Source organism: Siphateles boraxobius, unplaced genomic scaffold (genome assembly GCF_051911475.1).
Source record: "Siphateles boraxobius isolate OS27281-9 unplaced genomic scaffold, OSU_SipBor_1 87, whole genome shotgun sequence".
In the NCBI taxonomy this organism is placed as follows: Eukaryota; Metazoa; Chordata; class Actinopteri; order Cypriniformes; family Leuciscidae; genus Siphateles; species Siphateles boraxobius.
In genome coordinates, this window is record NW_027509216.1 from 1,800,021 (window position 1) to 1,821,289 (window position 21,269).

Here is a 21,269-nt window from a genome sequence, read left to right on the forward strand (position 1 = left end):
CACCCTCGTCGAGAAGCAGGGCCAAGGAAAAGTTTATGTGTGAAAAAAAACTCCTTCGAGCCGGAGTTGAACCAGCGACCTAAGGATTGCCAACTTGCCACCTACAGTCCTCCGCTCTTCCAGCTGAGCTATCGAAGGCACACTGATTGGGGACAGAACCTCAACATATCAGGTTGCTGAATCTCCGCCACTGGCTAAAACTGCTACAGACATACATGCTGGTTGTTTCGATTAAGTGATGCAAAGACAACCCGATCTTCCCATACCGGGAGTCGAACCCGGGCCGCCTGGGTGAAAACCAGGAATCCTGACCGCTAGACCATATGGGATCTTCCTTATGCCTGGAGCAGACCCTTTTAATTTTAGTGTGTGACCGACCCCTTTAAGAACATGGGAATGATCCGAAGGGATTGTTTACTGAATTCAATTTCATCAGGCTCAACAGAGGGAGCTCTCATTTGCCTCACGAGGGGTTCAGTTTCCTCCCATTCTTGCGATGGTATAATAGACACTACAAACTGGTCGTAAAGCAAGGTCCTTGTGACAGTACTCATGCAATGCATTTTAAAAGACGCATAGTATTGTATGGTAACCGTTATCCTACTGACAAAGCAGCCTATTGTTGGACTGTCAATTTTTAATATTTCTCAACCAATCCAATAATAATAATAACAAAAACTATGGGATAAGAAAACGGCTAAGGGCTGACAGCATAGTATAAGAGGCAGAGCGAGCCAGCCAGGAGTCGAACCTAGAATCTTCTGATCCGTAGTCAGACGCGTTATCCATTGCGCCACTGGCCCACTGATCAGGTCTCCGTGAGCTTACACGGCACGTGTTGGTGTTCGACTGGGCAGAGGCCTGTGATGACATCTACTTTTTCTCATGCTATTAACAGACCTGGACCCAACATCAGGAAGGGGTCAGATGAGGGGCCTGCTACAAAAACCTTCAAGATGGAGGCCTCACATGTTGGGGATCTCAATTCTCAATTCAAATCTTAAACGTCAATTTAAAAATTTTAATGTACAGGCTTTTTTGCATGATGTATATAATAGTGATTTACAGTTGGTTTCAATTATACCTGATGTGGTTGATGCTTGGGATTATTTCAAATCTATCTTTCTAGAAATTTGTGATAAACATGCTCCTTTACGTAGATTTCGGGTGAGAGGTAGAAATAATATTTGGTTCAATCAATCCGTCTCTAATCTTATTAAGCAAAGAAACGTGGCTTGGTCTAAAGCAAAGAAAACAAATGGTGAGGAGGACTGGTCTCAATATAGATTATTACGAAATAAGTGTACAAAATTAATATAAAGTTTGAAGAGTCAGTATTATTTAAACCTGATTAATGATAACATGAATTGTCCTTCTAAATTTTGGAAATTAACGAAATCTTTTATAGGATCAAATACATCCACTAATCTTCCAAAAGTTTTAAAATTGAATCAAAGATTGATTACAGACAAGGCTGATATTGTTAATACGTTTAATAGTAATTTTATTTCAGCTGGTTTGATAACAGACAATTCCTTGGTCCTTGATGAACAGAGAACTGATGAGTTGACTAATAGTGAATCAGATTTATTTTCTTTTGCCCCTGTATTGCCGTCCCAAGTTCGTAAACTACTCCGAAATTTAGACTGTAAGAAATCAGGTGGGTCTGACCAAATTGAACCAATTTTTTAAAAATTGTCAGCAGATATTATTGCCGAACCTATTGCATCGATTTTTAATTTGAGTCTATCCACTAATGTAATTCCGCCATCTTGGAAATCGGCTATGGTTATGCCTTTATTAAAAGGAGGCGATCCTTCCGATTTGAATAATTATCGTCCGATTTCTAAATTACCGGTTATTTATCTTTTTTTTTGTATTTAGTTATTTATTTAGTTTTTGCCCACCACCGGCGGCCGTGATTGTAAAATGGCGAACTACTAACTCAAGCGCTGACGCCCTCGTCGAGAAGCAGGGCCAAGGAAAAGTTTATGTGTGAAAAAGAACTCCTTCGAGCCGGAGTTGAACCAGCGACCTAAGGATTGCCAACTTGCCACCTACAGTCCTCCGCTCTTCCAGCTGAGCTATCGAAGGCACACTGATTGGGGACAGAACCTCAACATATCAGGTGGCTGAATCTCCGCCACTGGCTAAAACTGCTACAGACATACATGCTGGTTGTTTCGATTAAGTGATGCAAAGACAACCCGATCTTCCCATACCGGGAGTCGAACCCGGGCCGCCTGGGTGAAAACCAGGAATCCTGACCGCTAGACCATATGGGATCTTCCTTCATATGGGATGACCGACCCCTTTAAGAACATGGGAATGATCCGAAGGGATTGTTTACTGAATTCAATTTCATCAGGCTCAACAGAGGGAGCTCTCATTTGCCTCACGAGGGGTTCAGTTTCCTCCCATTCTTGCGATGGTATAATAGACACTACAAACTGGTCGTAAAGCAAGGTCCTTGTGACAGTACTCATGCAATGCATTTTAAAAGACGCATAGTATTGTATGGTAACCGTTATCCTACTGACAAAGCAGCCTATTGTTGGACTGTCAATTTTTAATATTTCTCAACCAATCCATAATAATAATAACAAAAACTATGGGATAAGAAAACGGCTAAGGGCTGACAGCATAGTATAAGAGGCAGAGCGAGCCAGCCAGGAGTCGAACCTAGAATCTTCTGATCCGTAGTCAGACGCGTTATCCATTGCGCCACTGGCCCACTGATCAGGTGTCCGTGAGCTTACACGGCACGTGTTGGTGTTCGACTGGGCAGAGGCCTGTGATGACATCTACTTTTTCTCATGCTATTAACAGACCTGGACCCAACATCAGGAAGGGGTCAGATGAGGGGCCTGCTACAAAAACCTTCAAGATGGAGGCCTCACATTTGGGGATCTCAATTCTCAATTCAAATCTTAAACGTCAATTTAAAAATTTTAATGTACAGGCTTTTTTGCATGATGTATATAATAGGGATTTACAGTTGGTTTCAATTATACCTGATGTGGTTGATGCTTGGGATTATTTCAAATCTATCTTTCTAGAAATTTGTGATAAACATGCTCCTTTACGTAGATTTCGGGTGAGAGGTAGAAATAATATTTGGTTCAATCAATCCGTCTCTAATCTTATTAAGCAAAGAAACGTGGCTTGGTCTAAAGCAAAGAAAACAAATGGTGAGGAGGACTGGTCTCAATATAGATTATTACGAAATAAGTGTACAAAATTAATATAAAGTTCGAAGAGTCAGAATTATTTAAACCTGATTAATGATAACATGAATTGTCCTTCTAAATTTTGGAAATTAACGAAATCTTTTATAGGATCAAATACATCCACTAATCTTCCAAAAGTTTTAAAATTGAATCAAAGATTGATTACAGACAAGGCTGATATTGTTAATACGTTTAATAGTAATTTTATTTCAGCTGGTTTGATAACAGACAATTCCTTGGTCCTTGATGAACAGAGAACTGATGAGTTGACTAATAGTGAATCAGATTTATTTTCTTTTGCCCCTGTATTGCCGTCCCAAGTTCGTAAACTACTCCGAAATTTAGACTGTAAGAAATCAGGTGGGTCTGACCAAATTGAACCAATTTTTTAAAAATTGTCAGCAGATATTATTGCTGAACCTATTGCATCGATTTTTAATTTGAGTCTATCCACTAATGTAATTCCACCATCTTGGAAATCGGCTATGGTTATGCCTTTATTAAAAGGAGGCGATCCTTCCGATTTGAATAATTATCGTCCGATTTCTAAATTACCGGTTTTAGCAAAAGTTTTTGAATCTATTATAAATGATCAAATGAAAGAATATCTACTTAGTCATGATATTTACAACGCATTTCAGTCAAGATTTAGAGCGGGCCATAGTACGATAACAGCTACTACATGATTTAATTACTGCTCTCGATAATAGACAACATTGTGCGGCCTTATTTTTTTATTTGACAAAAGCGTTTGACTTAGTGGATCATGTTTTACTGTTACGGAGGCTTAAAAGGGTTGGCCTCGATAATTCGGCTGTGAGTTGGTTTAAAAATTATTTATCGGATAGAACTCAATGTGTTGCTGTAGATAATTACACCTCATCCATGGTAATAGTCAGGAAGGGTGTCCCGCAAGGTTCTTTATTGGCACCATTTCTTTTTTCTATTTTTATTAATGAATTGGGGCAGAGAATACAATCCGCAAAGCTACATTTTTATGCTGACGATACAATTATTTACTCCACTGCATCCTCTGTGTCTCAGGCTATTGAAATTCTTAAGGATTCTTTTTATACTTTTCAGCTTACTTTGTTGAAACTAAAATTAGTTTTAAATGTAAATAAAACGAAGTATATTCTTTTTACACGTAGCCGTTCTATGTCTACTGTTATGCCTATTCTGACTATTGAGGGTTTACATATAGAAAGAGTACCAACTTATAAATATGTAGGATTATGGCTCGATGAGAAGTTAGCCTTTGATGTTCACATTAATTACTTGGTGAAAAGGCTTAAACCAAGACTGGGTTTTCTTTTTCGGGAAAAAAAAATGTTTTTCCTTTATAGCTAGAAAGAGAATAATACAGAGTACTATTTTACCTATTTTTGACTATGGTGATGTTGTTTACATGCATGCGTCTACATATTTATTGAAAAGGCTGGATGGCGTTTATCATGCTGCACTGCGTTTTATAACAAATTCTTGTTCACGTACTCATCATTGTTTGCTGCACAACTATTTGGGTTGGTCCTCTTTATATCAAAGAAGGAAATCCCATATGTTAGAATTTATTGTAAAGACATTGATGGGTAGACTTCCAAATTACATTACTAGTCTTCTATGTTTATGTAGAAAGAACTATAGCACTAGATCATCTAATGGGATTAAATTAGTAGTACCTAGGGTACATTCAGAGCATGGTAAATCATCTTTCTCCTACTATGCTCCATGGCTGTGGAATGAATTTCAAGCTACTGTCCCTCCTGAAACAATTCCTCCTTTGAATGTATTAAAAAATTTACTGCAGCATACAATGATTGAATCATGCTGTTGTTTTACTTGATTTATGATGAATGTTGTGCCCTGACTTTCTGGAATGTTTTATATGTGTTTGTGTGTGATTTGTAGTGTGGCCATCTTGGCCAGGACTCCCTGGAGGAAGGGATTTCTTTTAATCTCAATGGGACCTTCCTGGAAAAATAAAGGAAATAAAATAAAATAAATGTTAAGTTGTGGTGTTGTTAGGACATTACTACAGAGCCTGTGACAGTTTCTCGGTGGAAGAACTGGGATCCAGGGCCACAGACGTCTGCAAAAAACTGCTTTAAAAACCTTCGAGATGCAGGTTGGCGATCTTATTGTTTTTGTTTTCATGGCAAGTTGTGGTGTTGTTAGGATATTCCTACAGAGTCTGTGACAGTTTGTCAGTTTGCCAGGGTCGGTGATGTCTCCTCTCCTGGAGTAAAATACAAGTATTAGTGGTCTTGCTGCAAAATCGGGTAAAGGCCACAGTCAGGCTTGAGGGCAAGTCGTCAACAGACTTTCCCTGGTGGTCTAGTGGTTAGGATTCGGCGCTCTCACCGCCGCGGCCCGGGTTCGATTCCCGGTCAGGGAATGAGTTTTTGCCCACCACCGGCGGCCGTGATTGTAAAATGGCGAACTACGAACTCAAGCGCTGACACCCTCGTCGAGAAGCAGGGCCAAGGAAAAGTTTATGTGTGAAAAAGAACTCCTTCGAGCCAGAGTTGAACCAGCGACCTAAGGATTGCCAACTTGCCACCTACAGTCCTCCGCTCTTCCAGCTGAGCTATCGAAGGCACACTGATTGGAGACAGAACCTCAACATATCAGGTTGCTGAATCTCCGCCACTGGCTAAAACTGCTACAGACATACATGCTGGTTGTTTCGATTAAGTGATGCAAAGACAACCCGATCTTCCCATACCGGGAGTCGAACCCGGGCCGCCTGGGTGAAAACCAGGAATCCTGACCGCTAGACCATATGGGATCTTCCTTCTGCCTGGAGCAGACCCTTTTAATTTTAGTGTGTGACCGACCCCTTTAAGAACATGGGAATGATCCGAAGGGATTGTTTACTGAATTCAATTTCATCAGGCTCAACAGAGGGAGCTCTCATTTGCCTCACGAGGGGTTCAGTTTCCTCCCATTCTTGCGATGGTATAATAGACACTACAAACTGGTCGTAAAGCAAGGTCCTTGTGACAGTACTCATGCAATGCATTTTAAAAGACACATAGTATTGTATGGTAACCGTTATCCTACTGACAAAGCAGCCTATTGTTGGACTGTCAATTTTTAATATTTCTCAACCAATCCAATAATAATAATAACAAAAACTATGGGATAAGAAAACGGCTAAGTGCTGACAGCATAGTATAAGAGGCAGAGCGAGCCAGCCAGGAGTCGAACCTAGAATCTTCTGATCCGTAGTCAGACGCGTTATCCATTGCGCCACTGGCCCACTGATCAGGTGTCCGTGAGCTTACACGCCACCTGTTGGTGTTCGACTGGGCAGAGGCCTGTGATGACATCTACTTTTTCTCATGCTATTAACAAACCTGGACCCAACATCAGGAAGGGGTCAGATGAGGGGCCTGCTACAAAAACCTTCAAGATGGAGGCCTCACATGTTGGGGATCTCAATTCTCAATTCAAATCTTAAACGTCAATTTAAAAATTTTAATGTACAGCCTTTTTTGCATGATGTATATAATAGGGATTTACAGTTGGTTTCAATTATACCTGATGTGGTTGATGCTTGGGATTATTTCAAATCTATCTTTCTAGAAATTTGTGATAAACATGCTCCTTTACGTAGATTTCGGGTGAGAGGTAGAAATAATATTTGGTTCAATCAATCCGTCTCTAATCTTATTAAGCAAAGAAACGTGGCTTGGTCTAAAGCAAAGAAAACAAATGGTGAGGAGGACTGGTCTCAATATAGATTATTACAAAATAAGTGTACAAAATTAATATAAAGTTCGAAGAGTCAGTATTATTTAAACCTGATTAATGATAACATGAATTGTCCTTCTAAATTTTGGAAATTAACGAAATCTTTTATAGGATCAAATACATCCACTAATCTTCCAAAAGTTTTAAAATTGAATCAAAGATTGATTACAGACAAGGCTGATATTGTTAATACGTTTAATAGTCATTTTATTTCAGCTGGTTTGATAACAGACAATTCCTTGGTCCTTGATGAACAGAGAACTGATGAGTTGACTAATAGTGAATCAGATTTATTTTCTTTTGCCCCTGTATTGCCGTCCCAAGTTCGTAAACTACTCCGAAATTTAGACTGTAAGAAATCAGGTGGGTCTGACCAAATTGAACCAATTTTTTAAAAATTGTCAGCAGATATTATTGCCGAACCTATTGCATCGATTTTTAATTTGAGTCTATCCACTAATGTAATTCCGCCATCTTGGAAATCGGCTATGGTTATGCCTTTATTAAAAGGAGGCGATCCTTCCGATTTGAATAATTATCGTCCGATTTCTAAATTACCGGTTTTAGCAAAAGTTTTTGAATCTATTATAAATGATCAAATGAAAGAATATCTACTTAGTCATGATATGTACAACGCATTTCAGTCAGGATTTAGAGCGGGCCATAGTACGATAACAGCTACTACATGATTTAATTACTGCTCTCGATAATAGACAACATTGTGCCGCCTTATTTTTTGATTTGACAAAAGCGTTTGACTTAGTGGATCATGTTTTACTGTTACGGAGGCTTAAAAGTGTTGGCCTCGATAATTCGGCTGTGAGTTGGTTTAAAAATTATTTATCGGATAGAACTCAATGTGTTGCTGTAGATAATTACACCTCATCCATGGTAATAGTCAGGAAGGGTGTCCCGCAAGGTTCTTTATTGGCACCACTTCTTTTTTCTATTTTTATTAATGAATTGGGGCAGGGAATACAATCCGCAAAGCTACATTTTTATGCTGACGATACAATTATTTACTCCACTGCATCCTCTGTGTCTCAGGCTATTGAAATTCTTAAGGATTCTTTTTATACTTTTCAGCTTACTTTGTTGAAACTAAAATTAGTTTTAAATGTAAATAAAACGAAGTATATTCTTTTTACACGTAGCCGTTCTATGTCTACTGTTATGCCTATTCTGACTATTGAGGGTTTACATATAGAAAGAGTACCAACTTATAAATGTTTAGGAATATGGCTCGATGAGAAGTTAGCCTTTGATGTTCACATTAATTACTTGGTGAAAATGCTTAAACCAAGACTGGGTTTTCTTTTTCGGGAAAAAAAAATGTTTTTCCTTTATAGCTAGAAAGAGAATAATACAGAGTACTATTTTACCTATTTTAGACTATGGTGATGTTGTTTACATGCATGCGTCTACATATTTATTGAAAAGGCTGGATGGCGTTTATCATGCTGCACTGCGTTTTATAACAAATTCTTGTTCACGTACTCATCATTGTTTGCTGCACAACTATTGCAGATTGACATCCCACCTGTCAATCCACCAGAATACCAAATGGAGGTCTGTGCACCTAAGTGGAAAGAGATAGAGCAGGTTGTGAGAAAGGCAAGGGCTTCATCATCTCCAGGGCCTAATGGAGTTCCGTACAGAGTGTACAAGAGTGCTTCAGGAGTTCTACGAATTCTGTGGAAATTGATAAAAGTGGCTTGGTAAAAGCAGGTTGTACCTAGAGCATGGCGCAGAGCAGGGGGAGTCTTTATACCCAAAGAAAAAGATGCTACAAGCATCAGTCAGTTTCGCCCTATTTCACTATTAAACGTCGAAGGAAAGATTTTCTTCAGCATTATTGCTCAGAGATTGTCAACCTACCTATTAAAGAATGGCTTCATTGACACTTCAGTTCAAAAAGCGGGCATTCCAGGATTCTCAGGATGCTTAGAACACATCAGTGTTATCTGGCAACGAATTCAATCAGCTAAAAAGGAGAGGAAGGAGCTCCACGTGACATTCCTGGATTTGGCTAATGCATATGGTTCAGTGCCACATGAGCTTCTTTGGGCATCATTTGATTTTTTCAGGGTACCGATGTCGATAACAAATTTAGTGAAAGCCTATTTTGGAGATTTGCAATTTAGTTTCTCAACTCCAGAATTCAGCACTACATGGCAATGCTTAGAGGTTGGAATAATGGCAGGATGCACCATTTCTCCACTGGCTTTTACCATGGCAATGGAAGTAATCATTAGGGCATCAAAATGGGTAGTAGGAGGAGAGCGCTTGGCTTCTGGGATGCGACTACCACCAATCAGAGCATACATGGATGACATGACAACCATGACTACAACGGTAGCCTGCACTAATCGGTTATTGGGGAAGTTAACAGATAATATTGAATGGGCACGAATGCAATTTAAGCCCTCTAAATCAAGGAGCATCTCCATAATTAAAGGCAAGGTAGTAGATAAAACATTCTTCATTAATGGTGAGGCAATACCAACAGTTTCTCAGAAGCCAGTGAAGAGTCTAGGGAGATGGTACGATGGGGATCTAAAGGACACAGTTCGAGTGGGAGAAGTTAGACGACAAGCAGTGGAAGGGTTGAAGAGCATAGACAGCTGTGCTCTACCAGGCAAACTGAAACTCTGGTGCTTTCAGTTTGGTCTACTGCCAAGGTTGCTGTGGCCACTGACTGTGTATGAGGTTTCTTTGACAACAGTGGATAAGCTGGAAGCGTTAATAAGTTCATACATCAGGAAATGGTTGGGAGTTCCACGCTGCCTCAGCAGAGTGGGACTTTATAGTAAAGGAGTATTGCAGCTGCCAGTCTCTGCTTTAACCGAGGAGTTTAAGTGTGCCAAGGTCAGACTGGAAATGACTTTAGCAGAGTCACGTGACAAATGTGTAAGGGAGACAGCCCCTGTGGTAAAAACTGGTAGAAAGTGGTCAGCAAAGAAATCTGTAGTAGAGGCAAAGGCTGACCTTCAAATTGGGGATATCGTGGGACAGGTGCAGCATGGAAGAGGGGATTTTGGGCTCAGTTTAGCTCCTCCTAAATGGCACAAGGCAGGCCCAGCCCAAAGGAGGAAGCTGGTAGTCAACGAGGTGCGAAAGCAGGAGGAGAGGATGAGATGTATAAAGGCCATTTCCCAGGCCAAGCAGGGAGAGTGGATGAGATGGGAGAGTGTGGAACAACGCAAAATGGGCTGGCAAGACCTTTGGTCAATGGAAGAGAGTAGGATCAGTTTCCTTATTAGGTCAACATATGATGTTCTCCCATCACCGCAGAACCTAAACCTCTGGGTAGGAGAGGATCCATCTTGTCCTTTGTGTTCATCACCTGCCACATTAAGGCACATTTTGACAGGATGTAAGGTGGCTCTTAGCCAGGGTCGGTTTACTTGGCGCCATGACCAAGTATTGCGATGTTTGGCTTTAGCATTGGAAGGCAAGCGTAGTATGACCAATAAATTGCCGCCTGTTCTAGCAAAACATTACACGCAGAAGACAATATTCCTCCGCCCAGGCGAGCAACCACCAAGAAAAGGTGCTAACACCAATTCTCGCCCAGGACAACTGGAAGCTGCTAGGGACTGGAAGATGCTGGTTGATCTTGATCAACGGCTTATTTTTCCACCTGAGATTGCCACCACTAACCTACGGCCAGATATTGTTTTGTGGTCTGGATCAGCACGCATTGTTCAACTGATAGAGTTAACAGTGCCATGGGAGGATGCGGTAGATGAGGCATATGAGAGGAAGAAACTGCGGTATGCTCATCTGGCCACTGAAGCAGAACAGCGAGGATGGAGAGTCCAGGTTTATCCAGTGGAAGTGGGTTGTCGTGGTTTTGTGGCACACTCTACAACCCGGTTCCTCAGAGACGTCGGATTCAGTGGCCAAGAGTTGCGTCGTACAGTAAAGAACTTATCTGAAGCAGCAGAAAGGAGCAGCAACTGGCTGTGGTTGAGACGGAAAGATTCTAGCTGGCTGTGTACAGGCCGCCATGCTACGGTTTCGTAGAATTCTTGAAAACTTGAAAGGTCTGTTGGTTTATTTGTATAGGTTGTATAGTATTTACAGTCATTACGTTCCTGTGTATATTGCGTGAATGACGGGTGGTTGGGTAGATATTGTGTTTTGCGGTACGTGGTATGCCATACGGAACCGTTGCCACTGAAACTGCATATTAACGCACCAGTGGGGCTCGACAGCCTTAGTCAAACGGGTTGGCGCGTATGGTTGGGTTGCGGAGAGATTGTGAGATTGTGGTTAGGTCTCAGCAGCAACTGTTGGTTTATTTGTATAGGTTGTATAGTATTTACAGTCATTACGTTCCTGTATATATTGCGTGAATGACGGGTGGTTGGGCAGATATTGTGTTTTGTGGTAGGTGGTATGCCATACGGAACCGTTGCCACTGAAACTGCATATTAACGCACCAGTGGGGCTCGACAGCCTTAGTCAAACGGGTTGGCGCGTATGGTTGGGTTGCGGTGAGATTGTGGTTAGGTCTCAGCAGCAACTGTTGGTTTATTTGTATAGGTTGTATAGTATTTACAGTCATTACGTTCCTGTGTATATTGCGTGAATGACGGGTGGTTGGGCAGATATTGTGTTTTGTGGTAGGTGGTATGCCATACGGAACCGTTGCCACTGAAACTGCATATTAACGCACCAGTGGGGCTCGACAGCCTTAGTCAAACGGGTTGGCGCGTATGGTTGGGTTGCGGAGAGATTGTGAGATTGTGGTTAGGTCTCAGCAGCAAGAGGGAAGTAGAGGTCAGTAAGCTGGGCTGAGTTGAGTGGGGGACGGAGGGGGGTGACTCTGGGACGCCAGAGTCACTGTCGAGCCCTCTTGAGGTGTCGTGGGCTAGTCGACGAAACACTGAGGACGGAAGGTGCCCACTTGAAGACCCTAGAGATGTTCCCTACTCCGCTCAATCCAGAGGGTTGTTATGGGGGACCGCACTGTGGTTGCAGCCGTTGTGTGTGCTGACGCGCAATACACTGTATTAACACCAGACAGAAGATTCACGTCACTAGATGGAAAGAAGCGTAAATGGATGGAGAAGCATAGGTTACTGTAAAGCTACGTCTTAGTTGGTGATTATCTTGGCGAAAGCCGAGTACAAATCAGCATGAAGTTTTAACATCTACTCTCGTGTAATGGAAATCGTTTTTGGGTTGGTCCTCTTTATATCAAAGAAGGAAATCCCATATGTTAGAATTTATTGTAAAGACATTGATGGGTAGACTTCCAAATTACATTACTAGTCTTCTATGTTTATATAGAAAGAACTATAGCACTAGATCATCTAATGGGATTAAATTAGTAGTACCTAGGGTACATTCAGAGCATGGTAAATCATCTTTCTCCTACTATGCTCCATGGCTGTGGAATGAATTTCAAGCTACTGTCCCTCCTGAAACAATTCCTCCTTTGAATGTATTAAAAAATTTACTGCAGCATACAATGATTGAATCATGCTGTTGTTTTACTTGATTTATGATGAATGTTGTGCCCTGACTTTCTGGAATGTTTTATATGTGTTTTTGTGTGATTTGTAGTGTGGCCATCTTGGCCAGGACTCCCTGGAGGAAGAGATTTCTTTTAATCTCAATGGGACCTTCATGGAAAAATAAAGGAAATAAAATAAAATAAATGTTAAGTTGTGGTGTTGTTAGGATATCACTACAGAGCCTGTGACAGTTTCTCAGTGGAAGAACTGGGATCCAGGGCCACAGACGTCTGCAAAAAACTGCTTTAAAAACCTTCGAGATGCAGGCCTCACATGTTGGCGATCTTATTGTTTTTGTTTTCATGGCAAGTTGTGGTGTTGTTAGGATATTCCTACAGAGTCTGTGACAGTTTGTCAGTTTGCCAGGGTCGGTGACGTCTCCTCTCCTGGAGTAAAATACAAGTATTAGTGGTCTTGCTGCAAAATCTGGTAAAGGCCACAGCCAGGCTTGAGGGCAAGTCGTCAGCAGACTTTCCCTGGTGGTCTATTGGTTAGGATTCGGCGCTCTCACCGCTGCGGCCTGGGTTCGATTCCCGGTCAGGGAATGAGTTTTTTCCCACCACCGGCGGCCGTGATTGTAAAATGGCGAACTACGAACTCAAGCGCTGACGCCCTCGTCGAGAAGCAGGGCCAAGGAAAAGTTTATGTGTGAAAAAGAACTCCTTCGAGCCGGAGTTGAACCAGCGACCTAAGGTTTGCCAACTTGCCACCTACAGTCCTCCGCTCTTCCAGCTGAGCTATCGAAGGCACACTGATTGGGGACAGAACCTCAACATATCAGGTTGCTGAATCTCCGCCACTGGCTAAAACTGCTACAGACATACATGCTGGTTGTTTCGATTAAGTGATGCAAAGACAACACGATCTTCCCATACCGGGAGTCGAACCCGGGCCGCCTGGGTGAAAACCAGGAATCCTGACCGCTAGACCATATGGGATCTTCCTTCTGCCTGGAGCAGACCCTTTTACTTTTAGTGTGTGACCGTCCCCTTTAAGGACATGGGAATGATCCGAAGGGATTGTTTACTGAATTCAATTTCATCAGGCTCAACAGAGGGAGCTCTCATTTGCCTCATGAGGGGCTCAGTTTCCTCCCATTCTTGCGATGGTATAATAGACACTACAAACTGGTCGTAAAGCAATGTCCTTGTGACAGTACTCATGCAATGCATTTTAAAAGACGCATAGTATTGTATGGTAACCGTTATCCTACTGACAAAGCAGCCTATTGTTGGACTGTCAATTTTTAATATTTCTCAACCAATCCAATAATAATAATAACAAAAACTATGGGTTAATAAAACGGCTAACGGCTGACAGCATAGTAAACGAGGCAGAGCGAGCCAGCCAGGAGTCGAACCTAGAATCTTCTGATCCGTAGTCAGACGCGTTATCCATTGCACCACTGGCCCACTGATCAGGTGTCCGTGAGCTTACACGGCACCTTTTGGTTTTCAACTGGGCAGAGGCCTGTGATGACATCTACTTTTTCTCATGCTATTAACAGACCTGGAGCCAACATCAGGAAGGGGTCAGATGAGGGGCCTGCTACAAAAACCTTCAAGATGGAGGCCTCACATGTTGGGGATCTCAATTCTCAATTCAAATCTTAAACGTCAATTTAAAAATTTTAATGTTCAGGCTTTTTTGCATGATGTATATAATAGGGATTTACAGTTGGTTTCAATTATACCTGATGTGGTTGATGCTTGGGATTATTTCAAATCTATCTTTCTAGAAATTTGTGATAAACATGCTCCTTTACGTAGATTTCGGGTGAGAGGTAGAAATAATATTTGGTTCAATCAATCCGTCTCTAATCTTATTAAGCAAAGAAACGTGGCTTGGTCTAAAGCAAAGAAAACAAATGGTGAGGAGGACTGGTCTCAATATAGATTATTACGAAATAAGTGTACAAAATTAATATAAAGTTCGAAGAGTCAGTATTATTTAAACCTGATTAATGATAACATGAATTGTCCTTCTAAATTTTTGAAATTAACGAAATCTTTTATAGGATCAAATACATCCACTAATCTTCCAAAAGTTTTAAAATTGAATCAAAGATTGATTACAGACAAGGCTGATATTGTTAATACGTTTAATAGTAATTTTATTTCAGCTGGTTTGATAAATCAGACAATTCCTTGGTCCTTGATGAACAGAGAACTGATGAGTTGACTAATAGTGAATCAGATTTATTTTCTTTTGCCCCTGTATTGCCGTCCCAAGTTCGTAAACTACTCCGAAATTTAGACTGTAAGAAATCAGGTGGGTCTGACCAAATTGAACCAATTTTTTTTAAAAATTGTCAGCAGATATTATTGCCGAACCTATTGCATCGATTTTTAATTTGAGTCTATCCACTAATGTAATTCCGCCATCTTGGAAATCGGCTATGGTTATGCCTTTATTAAAAGGAGGCGATCCTTCCGATTTGAATAATTATCGTCCGGTTTCTAAATTACGGGTTTAAGCAAAAGTTTTTGAATCTATTATAAATGATCAAATGAAAGAATATCTACTTAGCCATGATATTTACAACGCATTTCAGTCAGGATTTAGAGCGGGCCATAGTACGATAACAGCTACTACATTAGTCACTAATGATTTAATTACTGCTCTCGATAATAGACAATATTGTGCGGCCTTATTTTTTGATTTGACAAAAGCGTTTGACTTAGTGGATCATGTTTTACTGTGAAGGGGGTGGATTGGAATCCACTGCTGCTTCAATGTATATGTAATGATTGATTATAATTAAGGTATTAATCAATATGTTTCCTTCTAAATATCAAATGAGTTGAATGACTTCTCTGGAGATTTTGCTTTATTTATATAAGTTACCATTGTGATTACTGAAATGTTCTTTTCATGTATTCTTTAATGTCTGTATTTGATATCTGAATGCAGTGCTTGCTTATTTAACACAGCTTCCAGAAATGAAATAGGGACTTGTTTTGTGTTTGAGAAAGGTCTTCAATGTGTTAAAACATATAGGGGTCATTGAAGCCAATAGTTTAAGGGGCCATTTCTTCGTTAAAGCCTTTCTTTCCAGTTAGACTAAAGTTAAGCTATCCTTCAGAGAAAGAACGCATTATCTTTATGTTTTGAGAGGACTCTCCTATTTATAGTGAGAGCCTGGCCAAATTCAACCTTGGAAAAGCTGTGTGTCGGTGTGTGTGTTAGTCTTCTTGGTTACAGGTTAAGGAACCACTGGCATTATTGGAGATTGACTGAGTTGTTGTTCTGGACATACTGGCGCCCAGCAACCCAAATCTGCGACCTGGAAGGTCATGACGTGCCTTACTTCAGCTGCATAATCGATGGAGATATGCTTCAGTCTATCTGTATATGTGTGGAAAATTACTGTGTTTATCTATTTCATAGCCAATGAGAATCATTCATCCTGTAAGCAATGACGTAGCTTAGACCTTGGAAATCGTATAACTGCTGTGATCTTTGTAACTGTAAGCGGGGCGGCCTACGAACTCCTGTGCGAGTATTGAAGCTGACTTCTGCTGATGAAACTGCAAACTATCTTCAGTAAATATTTTCTTTAATTTTTTATAATTCTGACTCTGGGTCTTCATTCTTCATATCTGGTTCTGGGTCTTTAACTGTACACCCCTTACAGTTTGGTGGAGGATGCGGCGGGCAATCATTCCGTGGTGACATCTCTGGCAAATCAACACACAAGGTAGTAAGCTTTTATTAATTGTTAGGGCTGTCTGACTGGAAGAGATTTTGAAGGAGAGCGGGAGAGCCTTCACTCCGATGAGGCGAGTGAAGGAGTAAGTAGCCTTCACTCCGATGAGGCGAGTGAAGGAGTAAGTTGTAGGCCTACTGCTGAGAGGATAAGAAGTCGCTGAAAGCGTCGTTAAGGGTAACGGCAGCAGACAGCGCAAGCGAAGCGTGCTCTGTGGGGGCCCAGCTGGCAATAATGGTGTAGCACCACCCCAGCAGAGTACGTCCCTGGACGGGAGGTCCAGTGGCACCGTAAACCTGCTCAATCTCTTCCATCTCAGATAGGGGATCCCCGAATTTAGTGAATCAGGCAGTTAGGGATACTAACAAAAATAGGGTTGTTTGCCAGGGATGCATCAGGAACGATCCCGAGAGAAAAAAAAAGAAAAAAAAAGTTGTGACCCAAATTGGCATGGACCAGTATATGTAACTGTGATTTTGGAGTATACTCTGCAGTTTCATCACGGAGAAGCCAAGCTGTGTTGTTCAAAGATCGCCGCCTCCATTTCTGCAATGACTTCAGGTGAGTTTGAACTGTTATTAAGATATGGTAGACAAACTGAGTAACTTGAACAGTCCTGAAACTAATAGTGAGACAAAAGAGCGAACGCTGTAAGCAGCTGTGCTCTGAAGCCCTCACTTCAGAGAAATTTGCAGAAATTATTAAGTAAATGGTTGTCTTGATAAGTTTTGCTTCTGTTTGTAAATTTAAACAACAACTTGACTGGCTACAAACAAACAAAGAAACTGAAAAATTAAAATGTTTAGCCTTGTATTGCTTACGATGATTACAAAAAGCAAGTATATTAAATTATGGGTCGAAGATCATTTCCTTGGACAAGTGTGACTAAAGTTAAACAGACACTTTGTGAAAACAACTTAGAATATTTTGCAGCTTATGAAAATTAATGTTCTGCCAATAATAATGATGAAGATTATGATTGGAATATTATGATTAAATCAGCCACTGGTGGACTGTAAAAGAATACAGAGAACTGCTTAATCAGTGGCTCTGTTTGCATTCCTTAATGGGACACACACTGATTCAAGGGTGTGCAGTAAGTTGGAGCCGAGAGTGTTTTAATGGTGGTCATCAGGACCATTTAATACGTAACTGTAAATGCCCACCGAGAAAGTGTTTAAAATGTGGTAAAATGACAACACATTTTTGGTAATAATATTGGTTTGAAAGTAGATCAGTGTTTAAATGACGACAGTGACATTTTTCGTCTGAGAAATAAGAGATAAAAAGGTCAAAAGATTGAAGTCTTAAAGTGAATCCTTTTGAAGAAAATATCTATAATAGTAATTTCTATAATAGTAATTTTTATAAGTGAATTGATGAATACAAGTTGATGTAAAATTAATGACTCCAACAGATGTGAGTTGCAAAATTTATCAAAGTAACTAAAAGGATGATTATGTTGTAATTAAACATTTTAAAAAGGTTTTAGATGATATAGAGACTAATCTCACATATGATTTACAATAACTGCAAAAGTATCACAAGCAGAGAGTGCTTGCCTCGTCAAACTTATAGTGTGAATCCTAATTGGAGATTGATAAACTCCAAGAGAAAACTAAAGTCAAATATTAAACTATGGTTGAGAACTTGACAATTAAAATTGAGATTGAGAAATGTGAAACGTTATTGTGTCACAGTGTCTGGTTTGTGTTCCCTGGGTTGCCACTAGAGGTCCTCGTTCTCACGGTGTCTTTCACGTTTGACTTCATTTCCCAGCATTCTGTCTGTCACTCATCAGTTCATTGCACTCAGCTGTTTCCCATCACCTTGTTAGTTTGAGTGTATATATACCCTGTCTGTTTTAGTGTTTGTCACGGAGTCGTTGTTATTCGTCACACCACTTTGGAGGTCTGTGTTCTTGCCTTTTATTGTTTTGATTCTTGTTTATGGATTGCCTTTTGGTTTTGACCCCTGCCTGGACTGGTTTTATGATTTTGGATTACCCGAATAAACTGCTATTGGATCTACCCCTGTTTCCTGTGTGTGGTATCGTGACAGAACGACTCCGTCACGATGAATAGATCCAGCAGTTCGGGATTCCATAACCCTTCTCCTGTGTATGGGGAAGGAAGGGGACCACAGAGAGGAGGTTCGCAGGTCGGGGAGGAAGCGCCTCGACTAAACATTTTTCAATGTTTTGGCTTATGGGCCCAGCAGACTGAGGAAGCAGCGGCGGCTAAGGCTTCAGCGAACTCGTCCATCAGAGATGGTGAGTCGTTTCTGGGGACTCGTCTGGCAAAGTTCTCCGGAACTCGGGGAGGTTGCAGGGGAGGAGGTGGTCGACAAATTCCACGACACCATCCTCCGCCTTTCCATTCTTCTGATCCGGAGCCGCCGGACTGGTCCAGTACAAGATTCTCACCGCTGGTTCCACCCCGCACAAAGTCATCATCGTGGGGCTCATCTACCACAAGGTCCTCACCACTGGTCCCGTCCAACTCAAGATCCTCGCCGCTGGTTCCGCCCAGCACAAGATCTTCGCCGCTGGTCCCGTCCATCTTAAAGCCCTCGCCACTGGTTTCGTCCAGCCCAAGGTCCTCCTCACCACTGGTCCTGTCCAGTCCAAAGTCCTCGCCCCTGGTCCCGTCTAGTACTGAGGCTGCAGCTCGCCATCAAGGACGGAGGAGGAGGAGAAGGGCCTCGTATCTCCCCAACAACCCGGTGGTCCCGAGTCCGGTGGTCTCAGTTCCGGTGGTCCCAGTGCCGGTGGTCCCGAGTCCAGTGGTCCCGAGTCAAGTGTCTGCTGTTCCTGAGCCTGAGCCAGTGTCTGCTGTTCCAGAGCCGGAGCCAGTGTCTGCTGTTCCAGAGCCAGAGCCAGTGCCTGTTCCAGAGCCGGAGCCTGTGTCTGCTGTACCTGAGCCGGAGCCAGAGCCAATGCCTGTTCCAGAGCCGGAGCCTGTGTCTGCTGTACCGGAGCCAGAGCCAGCGCCTGTTCCTGAACCAGTGTTTGTTTCTGTGTTTGTGTCTGTTCTTGTGGCTGTTACAGTTTTGGTGTCTGTTCCTGAGCCGGAGCCAGTGTGTGTTCCTGAGCCGGAGCCAGTGTGTGTTCCTGAGCCGGAGCCAGTGTCTGTTCCTGAGCCGGAGCCAGTGTCTGTTCCTGAGCCGGAGCCAGTGTCTGTTCCTGAGCCGGAGCCAGTGTCTGTTCCTGAGCCGGAGCCAGTGTCTGTTCCTGAGCCGGAGCCAGTGTCTGTTCCTGAGCCGGAGCCAGTGTCTGTTCCTGAGCCGGAGCCAGTGTCTGTTCCTGAGCCGGAGCCAGTGTCTGTTCCTGAGCCGGAGCCAGTGTCTGTTCCTGAGCCGGAGCCAGTGTCTGTTCCTGAGCCGGAGCCAGTGTCTGTTCCTGAGCCGGAGCCAGTGTCTGTTCCTGAGCCGGAGCCAGTGTCTGCTCCTGAGCCGGAGCCAGTGTCTGTTCCTGAGCCGGAGCCAGTGTCTGCTCCTGAGCCGGAGCCGCCCGAGGGGTCTTCACCGCCCTGGCCGCCCGAGGGGTCTTCACCGCCCTGGCCGCCCGAGGGGTCTTCACCGCCCTGGCCGCCCGAGGGGTCTTCACCGCCCTGGCCGCCCGAGGGGTCTTCACCGCCCTGGCCGCCCGAGGGGTCTTCACCGCCCTGGCCGCCCGAGGGGTCTTCACCGCCCTGGCCGCCCGAGGGGTCTTCACCGCCCTGGCCGCCCGAGGGGTCTTCACCGCCCTGGCCGCCCGAGGGGTCTTCACCGCCCTGGCCGCCCGAGGGGTCTTCACCGCCCTGGTCGCCCGAGGGGTCTTCACCGCCCTGGTCGCCCGAGGGGTCTTCACCGCCCTGGTCGCCCGAGGGGTCGTCTGCTTCGCCCTGGCCGCCCGATGGACTGTCTGCTTCGCCCTGGCCGCCCGATGGACTGTCAGCTTCGCCCTGGCCGCCCGATGGACTGTCACCTTCGCCCTGGCCGCCCGATGGACTGTCAGCTTCGCCCTGGCCGCCCGATGGACTGTCAGCTTCGCCCTGGCCGCCCGATGAACTGTCTGCTTCGCCCTGGCCGCCCGATGGACTGTCTGCTTCGCCCTGGCCACCCGATGGACTGTCTGCTTCGACCTGGCCGCCCGATGGACTGTCTGCTTTGACCTGGCCGCCCGATGGACTGTCTGCTTCGCCCTGGCCGCCCGATGGACCGTCTGCTTCGCCCTGGCCGCCGGCTAAACCATCACCCCCTGTTTCTGTTCCCTTCCATGGACCTGGCCCCCCATCCCTCCCCCTGATCCTCCACCGTTCCACCTCCCTCCTGGTCTCTTGTTTTGTTTGTTTTTTGTGGGTCTTGGAGCGTCTGGTAGCCGCTCCGTAGAGGGGGGGTTATGTCACAGTGTCTGGTTTGTGTTCCCTGGGTTGCCACTAGAGGTCCTCGTTCTCACGGTGTCTTTCACGTTTGACTTCATTTCCCAGCATTCTGTCTGTCACTCATCAGTTCATTGCACTCAGCTGTTTCCCATCACCTTGTTAGTTTGAGTGTATATATACCCTGTCTGTTTTAGTGTTTGTCACGGAGTCGTTGTTATTCGTCACACCACTTTGGAGGTCTGTGTTCTTGCCTTTTATTGTTTTGATTCTTGTTTATGGATTGCCTTTTGGTTTTGACCCCTGCCTGGACTGGTTTTATGATTTTGGATTACCCGAATAAACTGCTATTGGATCTACCCCTGTTTCCTGTGTGTGGTATCGTGACATATTGAGAACTAGAATAATTATTTTTATGTAAGAACAAATAAGCAGAAGCAGTACTAGATTAACAGTTGCTAAATGCTGATTAAACAAACAGCTTGAAAAGTTGACCATGAAAGAACTAGAAGCTGATGTTTTGCTTTCAAAAGATAAGGTTGTTATTGGCTGTAATGAAACAGTTTGCTTATCTGAATCTGATGTGTGCTCTGGCTGAAACTGCCAGTGCAACAGACTCAATCTGAGTGGAAATTTGTAATGCCTAAATTTCCTGAGGTGTGGGCAAAAGACAAATATTAATAAT

The 21,269-nt window shown here is 43.1% G+C and overlaps 14 non-coding genes across 14 annotated transcripts; 2 read left to right on the forward strand and 12 right to left on the reverse strand.

Moving 5' to 3' along the window:
• Positions 1 to 51: 51 nt before the first annotated feature.
• Positions 52 to 138, reverse strand: trnay-gua (transfer RNA tyrosine (anticodon GUA)). Its single transcript is given in 2 exon segments — positions 52 to 87; positions 102 to 138. It is a non-coding gene; the product is annotated as a tRNA-Tyr (tRNA).
• Positions 139 to 257: 119 nt separating this feature from the next.
• trnae-uuc (transfer RNA glutamic acid (anticodon UUC)) lies at positions 258 to 329 on the reverse strand. Its single transcript has one exon. It is a non-coding gene; the product is annotated as a tRNA-Glu (tRNA).
• A 401-nt stretch (positions 330 to 730) lies between these two features.
• Positions 731 to 803, reverse strand: trnar-acg (transfer RNA arginine (anticodon ACG)). The gene has a single exon. It is a non-coding gene; the product is annotated as a tRNA-Arg (tRNA).
• Positions 804 to 2,007: 1,204 nt separating this feature from the next.
• Positions 2,008 to 2,094, reverse strand: trnay-gua (transfer RNA tyrosine (anticodon GUA)). Its single transcript is given in 2 exon segments — positions 2,008 to 2,043; positions 2,058 to 2,094. It is a non-coding gene; the product is annotated as a tRNA-Tyr (tRNA).
• A 119-nt stretch (positions 2,095 to 2,213) lies between these two features.
• On the reverse strand, positions 2,214 to 2,285 carry trnae-uuc (transfer RNA glutamic acid (anticodon UUC)). The gene has a single exon. It is a non-coding gene; the product is annotated as a tRNA-Glu (tRNA).
• Positions 2,286 to 2,661: 376 nt separating this feature from the next.
• On the reverse strand, positions 2,662 to 2,734 carry trnar-acg (transfer RNA arginine (anticodon ACG)). Its single transcript has one exon. It is a non-coding gene; the product is annotated as a tRNA-Arg (tRNA).
• Positions 2,735 to 5,553: 2,819 nt separating this feature from the next.
• trnae-cuc (transfer RNA glutamic acid (anticodon CUC)) lies at positions 5,554 to 5,625 on the forward strand. The gene has a single exon. It is a non-coding gene; the product is annotated as a tRNA-Glu (tRNA).
• A 115-nt stretch (positions 5,626 to 5,740) lies between these two features.
• On the reverse strand, positions 5,741 to 5,827 carry trnay-gua (transfer RNA tyrosine (anticodon GUA)). Its single transcript is given in 2 exon segments — positions 5,741 to 5,776; positions 5,791 to 5,827. It is a non-coding gene; the product is annotated as a tRNA-Tyr (tRNA).
• A 119-nt stretch (positions 5,828 to 5,946) lies between these two features.
• On the reverse strand, positions 5,947 to 6,018 carry trnae-uuc (transfer RNA glutamic acid (anticodon UUC)). The gene has a single exon. It is a non-coding gene; the product is annotated as a tRNA-Glu (tRNA).
• A 401-nt stretch (positions 6,019 to 6,419) lies between these two features.
• trnar-acg (transfer RNA arginine (anticodon ACG)) lies at positions 6,420 to 6,492 on the reverse strand. Its single transcript has one exon. It is a non-coding gene; the product is annotated as a tRNA-Arg (tRNA).
• A 6,495-nt stretch (positions 6,493 to 12,987) lies between these two features.
• Positions 12,988 to 13,059, forward strand: trnae-cuc (transfer RNA glutamic acid (anticodon CUC)). The gene has a single exon. It is a non-coding gene; the product is annotated as a tRNA-Glu (tRNA).
• Positions 13,060 to 13,174: 115 nt separating this feature from the next.
• On the reverse strand, positions 13,175 to 13,261 carry trnay-gua (transfer RNA tyrosine (anticodon GUA)). Its single transcript is given in 2 exon segments — positions 13,175 to 13,210; positions 13,225 to 13,261. It is a non-coding gene; the product is annotated as a tRNA-Tyr (tRNA).
• A 119-nt stretch (positions 13,262 to 13,380) lies between these two features.
• On the reverse strand, positions 13,381 to 13,452 carry trnae-uuc (transfer RNA glutamic acid (anticodon UUC)). Its single transcript has one exon. It is a non-coding gene; the product is annotated as a tRNA-Glu (tRNA).
• Positions 13,453 to 13,853: 401 nt separating this feature from the next.
• Positions 13,854 to 13,926, reverse strand: trnar-acg (transfer RNA arginine (anticodon ACG)). The gene has a single exon. It is a non-coding gene; the product is annotated as a tRNA-Arg (tRNA).
• Positions 13,927 to 21,269: the final 7,343 nt, after the last annotated feature.